Source organism: Canis lupus, chromosome 11 (assembly GCF_003254725.2).
Source record: "Canis lupus dingo isolate Sandy chromosome 11, ASM325472v2, whole genome shotgun sequence".
NCBI classification, from domain to species: Eukaryota; Metazoa; Chordata; class Mammalia; order Carnivora; family Canidae; genus Canis; species Canis lupus.
In genome coordinates this window covers 15,953,727-15,962,477 of record NC_064253.1, presented here as the reverse complement: position 1 = coordinate 15,962,477, position 8,751 = coordinate 15,953,727, and positions in this window count along the sequence as shown.

The window sequence follows — 8,751 nt, the reverse complement described above, 5'->3', positions numbered from 1 at the left end:
CTGGACCGTTAGCAGCTAATTTATGACCCTGCATTTCTGTGCAATCCCTCACAAGCTTACAGAAACCAAATGCCTGAGCAGCTTTGTAAAATTTCAGTAAAGGAACCTAATATCTTGGTTTCCTGGCAGCACCCGTACTCTGCTGTGGAGAGTGGGCAATTCGACTTGCCAGTTTTGCTCTCCAGGAGAGGCATTCCGTCCACACCATTTTGCTACAGAATCTGAAATAAAACTATGTGCAAAGTCGATAGGTCTCACATGTTATCTAGCACAGAAGAGGCCAGTAAGTGGTAGCAAAGACCGGGGAGTCCTACAAGTCTGTGAAAAACCTCTATTCTGCATATCTACAACTTAGTGGATTTCTGAATTAAAAAGAAAAATCTCAAAACGATAAACTCAGTAGCAGAAATGAAGCTAATAAGGACGAGGTAGGGGGAAAGCTACCTGCCTCACTGCAAGTGTTTTTCATGGGACATTTTGCTGTATTTGAAGAACGTGGGCATTGCAATACCTAGACATTCTACGTGCAACTGGTGCCCTCTAGTGGTAGAGACTAATCTCCAGCCATGTAGCCTCTCATTTTAAAGCTGCAAGCAAGCCTGCTCTTCCTAATTTATCCTACCCCAAATTTACAGGGAGGGAAGAGAAAATGAAGGAGCCAGGAGGCAAGCAGGTGCTCTGAAGTGCCTTTGTAATTCACAAGGTAAATCCTAGCAGGCTTAGGTTTCCAAGATAAGAGTCTTAAATGTCTTGGAGGGTTCAGATCCTTCCAGAGACAGGACACCACTCTGCCGGGTATCTCTGGGAAACGTCTTAGCTGGAAACAGGTTTTCCAGATAATTCCGATATGCTCCAAAAATCACACAATTCCTCTTGGTGCTGACAATGGTGGAACAAGGGGGCAGAACTCAAACATTCCACAGTCCCCAGCCAGAACAGAACATGGACCTGCTATGAGCTGCAATCCCAAGCCCGCAGGAGACCAGCGATCTAGCCACCTAAGTAACCTGCATAGGCATCCGCCGTCCAGTCTTTCTTCCCATCACAATGGCTCTTAGGCTTGGAGGACCATCCTCACTGCTGGTACCCGCCTGTCTCCAGGGCAGAGCCTACACTCCTTCCCAGCCAGTTATCATCACCCTAATTAGAGAGCATCTCCCATTCATCTGTCTTGGACAATGCACTTGTTCATTTCAGACCTTGGGTAATTTTGCATTGTGGCTTTTTTTACGTCTTCCAAGTTGGGTACCCTCTCCACTGCTCATTTGTCTTTGACAGCTTAGCTACCAGCTGGTTGATTGGTTTGTTGAGAAATTTAGAAAATGTATTTGGTGATCTTAGGGAAGAGTAAAATAAAATGAAATGACCCCAGGTCACTTCTTTAGCTCTTTCTCCCCTTTCCCTAGCTCTTCTTGCTGTGCTCACACATGCCTTGCCCTCTGTGCAGAACATTGCAGACTGCTGGTCATCGTTCATGTCCTGCAAATGTCCTCTCCTCCAGGAAGCAGCCCCAATATCGTAATGGCTCCTGCCCGTGATCCCACATCATCTGCTTGGATAGCAGCACTGTTCACAGGAGTCTTACTGTCCCTTGCTTATGCATTTCTCTACTTTGACCTCCTCCAGAGCAAAGCTCGAGATTTTTTTCAGATTTAAAAATTACCTTATATTATCAAATACTATGCACAAAAAGCAATGCATAAACATTTGCTAAAACTATTAGGACAATATAACTGAACATGCTTTTTAATTTTTTTTATTTTTTTAGGTATAAGGGAATGCAACATTATATTAGTTTCCAGGGTACAACTAATGATTCCATATTTGTATATTGTGAAATAATCCCTCTAATAAGTGTTATTAACATGTCACCACATGCAATTAAAAAATTTCTTTCTGGGTCACTTGGGTTGATCAGTCAGTGAAGTATCTGACTATCCATTTCAGCTCAGGTCATGATCTCAGGGTCCTGAGATGGAGGCGCCCTTGGCCTCCTTCCTCAGCGGGGAGTCTGTTGGAGATTCTCTCTCTCCCTCTGCTCCTCCCTCCCTCCCCACACTCATGCTTGCTCTTTCTCTCTCTCACTCAAATGAATAAATCTTTTTAAAAAATTTTTTCCTGATGATGAAAACTTTTAAGATCTACTCTTAGCAATTTTGAAAGGTGCAATACAGAATTAAGGTTACTATGTTATATATTATATCCCCTGACTTCCTTATTTCATAACTGGAAACTTGTACCTTTGACCATCCTCAGGGACTCTGCTCACTCAGCGAGCCTCTCCTGCCTCTGGCAACTACTGATCTGTTGTTTGCAAGTAGGAGCTAGCTTGTTTCTTGTTTTCGTTTTGTTCTGTGTTTTGCCCGATCCCACATGTGAGATCATAGCATTTTTGTCTTTTTGTCCTTTTCTGACTTATTTCACTTAGCATAATCAGGTTTCTTATTTCATATGCCTGAGTTGCCTGGCATGTAGCAGCGCTCGCGCATATGCATGCACGCGCACACACACACTATATGTATATCCTATTACACAATTGTGAAGGTGAGCTTCATTTTATCTCTATCTTAGCAGTCCAAATAGAAGGCCTATGAAATTCAATGACTGAAAAGATGGAGTTTGAATCTTCCAGCTCCTTCTTAATAGCTGTGTTCCCTTAGGCAATTAATTGACTATTTTGAGCCTCGGTGTTTCACCGAGAATGGAGATAATAGTACCTTCCATGCAAAGTGAAGACTAAATTAGTCTCAATATGTGTGAAGTGCCTAGGCTTACGTGGAACTAGGCACTCCTTGAATGGCGTTTTATCTATCTGATGGGCAGTATACATATATACGATTCTTTGGATTTGATCTTTCTGCACCAACAGTGGAAACTCAGGAAATTTAATTGTATCTCTGATCTCATGCTAGATATATATTTTCCACCATGATGCCATGCACTTTCTCACTTGGATTTGGCATAGACTGAATTTTTTTCTTAACTAATAAATGCTTATGCAAAGGGCAATTATTACTTCATGGAAATGTTTGTCTATCATTCCTTAGTTTCATACCAAGAAGCAGGGGGAAAGTGTATTTTTACTACTAGGTAATTGAATCATTTTTTTTCCCCTCTCACCTTCTATATATCCACTGGGGTGAAGTCAGCTGAAAAAATAATAAAGTCATATACACAGACCTCCACTTCATCATCTTGTCTCAGGAACTCCTGCTGGTAACACATAGGTCATATACCAAAAGTGGCGTGTTCTAAAGGAGACAGATAGACTCCATCACCCTAATTTACTGCCTTCCTTTTCATGGCATCAGATTCATAAAACATCGCCTGGGTGGCTGGCCGTCTCACTGTCTTGAGGCTGAATCAAGGCACAGGGGTCCAGGAAGGAGGCATGAGTTGCCAAGTCCCTGCTGACAAGAACACTTGCCTACACCCTCTTAAAGCATTTAACATAGGCAATGTGGCAGGGGAAAAAGACCCAGCTTGCCAACAAACCATTACGCAAATCTAAAAATGTGGTATTAAGTTTTGCTCCATAAATGTTCTTTCCATGACAAGTTCTGTTGATTAAGCTTCAAAACTGTTTCCTTTTTTATGTTACAGAAGAGACTTAATCTCATTAGCTGTGTTGGTTAGAAACATTTGAAATTTTTTCTACCCTTTGTTTTCATGTTAAATAAAACCGTGATAAGGAGTAAAGCTAGAGGGACAGTTTTAGGTTATTGCACTAGGTCCTAATGTTCTATAGTGTTGGAATTCATCCTGGGTATACGAACTCTGCAAAAGTAGAAAGAAACTCATCTTTGTTTATTTGGTGGGAAGTGTGGGTGAAACAGCCCAACATTAGGAAAATAAAATAATAGGTATTTTAGTGACAGTTGAATTGAATTGATCTCAGGATCTACACAGGATGTAACATCCCTTGCAATTTCTACAATAACCGGATCTGGAGTTGAGTTGGTACAATCCTACACCTTAGGGCCACACCAACCTAACCATCCTACAACTCCTCATTTTCAAGCTCTTCAGGAAATCGACAGGTAGATTTCTATAATCTGTTACATTCCCATAGGTCACAACTGGAAGTCCAAAGGCTAGATCCCAACCCTCTGTCATATTTTCTCTAGTCAGGGTTTTAGGAATAGAGCAATTTTTTTAAAAACATTTTATTTATTTATGCATGAGAGACAGAGAGAGAGAGGCAGAGACACAGAGGGAGAAGCAGGCTCCAAGCAGGGGGCTCGACGTGGGACTCAATCCCGGGTCTCCAGGATCAGGCCCTGAGCCAAAGGTGGTGCTAAACCGCTGAGCCACCCGGGCTGCCCGGAATTGAGCAATTTTATATAACAATCCGACCTTTAGATTCTCTTGTAAAAATTGGATGGTTTGGCCACAGGAAGGCCCACAATCCCACATAACAGCAGTCAGCTGAAGCTGGAGCACCTACCTCCCATGGTTGGGTTATAGGGTAACCCAGGGTAACTGCTTCCACCTTCTAGCCTCTTCTGCCTTCCTGACTCCTGCAGGCCCTTGACTCGGCCTATGATGGTTTACTCAGGCTGTTTTATATTCAGGGACAGTTTCTATATTTTTTTTTTGCTAGGGTTGCCTTGGTAAAGTGCCACAGACTGAATGGCTTAAACAACAGAAAGGTTATTTTCTCCTGCTTCTTGAGGCTAGAAGTTCTAAAGGCTGGAAGTGCTGACATTAAGGCGTTGGCAGGACTGGCTCCTCTGAGGTCTCTATCCTTGGCTTGCAGATGGCTATCTTCTCTCTATGTCTTCACATGGTCTTCCCTGTGTGTTTCTGTGTCCTAATATCTTATAAGGGCACAGGTCATACTACATTAGGACTTACTTTAATGGTCTCATTGTAATTGCCTCTTTTAAGATGTTTTTGGTACAGGGGTTAGGACTTCAACAGTTAAAATTGGAGGGGCACAATGCAGTCCATAATTATTTTTTTTTAAGATTTTACATGACACAAAGAGCGAGCAAGCATGAGCAAGGGGAGGGGCAGAGGGAGAGGGAAAAGTGATTCCCTGCTGAGCGGGGAGCCCAATGTGGGGCTTGATCCCATGACCCTGGGATCATGACCCAAGTGAAGGCCGATGCCCAATGGACGGAGCCACCAGAGCCCCACCATAACAATTTCTTAAAGATTACCAGTAAGCCAAGTATCAAGTTCTTTTCACTCTGCTACAACACACACTTCCATAGCAATTAGTTATAGCAAAATTGGTAAATAGGTAGACTGCATAATCTGGAAGTCTGGTTGGTTCATGTAGCGCACCTACATTCAAAATCATAAACACAGGTGAAGACAGGAAGTTCTGGAACACTACACAGGTTTCCAGTTCATCCTATGTTGTTCTTGTTGGCTTAGACCCCTGCTCAGACTTGGAAGTGCTCATTGCACATTTCTCCCCCATCATTCTGTATTTGTCCTTTTTCTATAATTTGGCATATTCAACCCTTTACTCTTACCCTCTCTTTCAATGAAGTTACCTTCATTATTTTTTTAAATTCAGATGTAATTGATATATTACATTATTTTACTTCCAGGTGTACAATATAACCTGTCAGCTTTATATATTGTGAAATAATCACCATGGTAATCTACTTAACATATACCACCGAATATGGTTAAAAAAACTTATTTTTATGATGAGACATTTTAAGATCTACTCTCTTAGCAACTGTCTCATATACAATACAGTATTGTTAACTATAGTCACGATGCTGTACATTGCATCCCCATGACTCACTTGTTTTATAACTGGAAGTTGTGACTTTTGATCCCCTTCACCCATTTCATCAAACTCCAACCCCCGAGCTCTGGCAACACCAGTATGTTTTCTATTGAGTTTGGTTTTTGGGGTGTTTTTTGTTTTTAAATTCCATACGAGTGATATCATACAGTATTTGTCTTTCTAGGTCTGATTCACTTCACTTAGCGTATGGCCTTCAATGTCCACCCATGTTGCAAATGGCAAGATTTCTTTCTTTTTCACAATTGAGCAATATTCCATCGTGTATACATTCCACATCATCTTTACCCATTCATCCGTCAGTGAACACTTAGATTGCTTCTATGTATTGCCTATTGTAAATAATGCTGCAGTAGATGTGAGATATATGTACCTTTTTAAGTTAGTCTTTTTCATTTCCTTTGGATAAATATCAATTAGTAGAATTGCTGGATAATATGGTAGTTCTATTTTTTTTTTTCATCAAAACTCCATACTGTTTTCCATAATGGCTACACCAATTTATACTCCCACGAAAAAAACACAAGCTTTCCCTTTTCTCCACATTCTTATCACCAACACTTACTACATCTTTTCTTTCCAGTTGTTTTGAGAGGTAATTAAGATGCACTGTATAAATTTAAGGTGTACGGTATGATTTCAGTTGCATATGTCATGAATTATCAATATAAGTTCACTTAACATCCATCAGCTCATACAGATAAAATATATATTTCTTTTTCTTTGTGATGCAGACTTTTAGGATTTATTCTTAACAACTTTCATATATAACCTACAGCAATGTTAACTATATCCATCATGTTGTAGATTACATCCTTAACACTTATTTATCTTCTACCTGAAAATTTATACCTTTTGATGTTCTTCATTCAACTTTCCCTGCCTCTGATAACTACAAATCTGATCTCCCCTTTTCTCTGAAAAGTTTGCTTTTTTGTTGTTTGTTTTTATTCTCTATATAAGTGAGATCATACAGTATTTGTCGGACTTAGTTAACATACTGCCCTCAAGTTCCATTTATGTTTTCACAAATGGCAGGCTTTCCTCTTTTGTAAGCTGAACTATATTCCATTATGTGTATACACACCCCAAGTTTTCTTTATCCATTCATCCACCAAATGGCACTTAGCTTATTTCCATGTTTTGGCTATTATAAATAATGCTGCTATGAACATGAGAATATGAGTAAATCTTTATAGTGTTTTTGTTTTCTTCAGATATATTCCTGGAAGTAGAATCGATGGATTATATAGTAGTTTAGTTTTTAATTTTTGGAGGAAACTCCATGCTGTTTTCAAGAGTGGATGCACCAATTTACAATCCAACCAACAGGGCATGAGGGTCTGCTTCTCCCCAAATCCTCACCAGCATTTGCTAGCTCTGGTCTGTTTAACATTAGACATTCTGACAAGCATGAGGTGATACATCATTTTGGGTTTGATATTCATTTCCCTAATGATTGATGATGTTAAGCATCTTTTCGTGTACCTGTTGGCCATTCATGTATCTTCTTTAGAACTCTATCCCAGGACCCCAGGATCATGCCCTGAGCCCAAGGCAGATGCTCAACCGCTGAGCCACGCAGGTGTCCCTATCCTCCTAACTCCTTATTCTTGAATTGTGCTCTACACAAGTGGGCACATATGAAACAGTTATCACTTCTCACCTAAATTTAACATCACCTTTTTGAATTATAATCAGTAATGGCAAGTGCCTTTCATTTATTACATTTTCTAAGCCTAGAAAATTTTCAAGGTAGGTTTGTTCCTATGAGAATTATTAAACGACCTGTCTAAAGAAGTTATATTGTTTGAGATCTCTGTTTAGGCATTAATGCTCTGAACTTCCATCTTAGAGCTGCTTTTGGTGCATTCCATAAACTTTACATGTTGTGTTTCCATTTTCATTGGTCTCAAGATAATTTTTACTTCCTCCCTTAACTGTCTCTTTCTGCTGTTCCCTTCTTTGTGTGGATGATCTATCCATTGTTGAGAGTTGGGTATGAAAGTTCCCAACTATTGTATTAGTTTATTTCTCTTTAAGCTTTAAGTTTTTGCTTCATATATTTAGGTGTTCTGATATTATTGGGTGTGTAAATATTTACATTTGTTATATCCTCCCAGTGGATGGATCCACTTATCATTATGATCCACTTATCATTATAATGTAGTTTGTCTTTTATTATTATCATAATGATCCACTTATCATTATAATGTAGTTTGTCTTTTATTATTACAGTCTTCTTTATTTTTTTATTTATATTTTTTTCATTGAAGTTTGATTTGCCAACATAGTAAAACAGTAAAACACCCAGTGCTCATCCCTTCAAGTGCCCATCACACAGTCACCACATCCTCCACCCACTTCCCCTTCCACTACTCTTTGTTCACTTCCCAGAGTTAGGAGTCTCTCATGTTTTGTCACCCTCTCTAATTTTTCCCACTCACTTTCCCTCCTTCCCCTATAATGCCTTTCACTGTTTCTTATATTCCCCGTATGAGTGAAACCATATGATGATTGTCCTTCTCCAACTGACTTACTTCACTCAGCATAATACCATCCAATTCCATCCACGTCGAAGCAAATAGTGGGTATTAGTCTTTTCTCATGACTGAGTAATAGTCCATTGTATATATAGACCACATCTTCTTTATCCATTCATCTGTCAAAGGACGTCATGGCTCCTTCCACAGTTTGGCTCTTGTGGACATTACTGCTATAAACATTGGGGTACAGGTGTCCTGGCGTGTCATTGCATCTGAATCTTTGGGGTAAATCCCCAACAGTGCAACTGCTGGGTCATAGGGCAGGTCTATTTTTAACTCTTTGAGGAACCTCTACACAGTTTTCCAGATTGGCTGCACCAGTTCACATTCCCACCAACAGTGTATGAGGGTTCCCTTTCTCCGCATCCTCTCCAACATTTGTGGTTTCCTGCCTTGTTAATTTTCCCCATTCTCACTGGTGTGAGGTGGTATCTC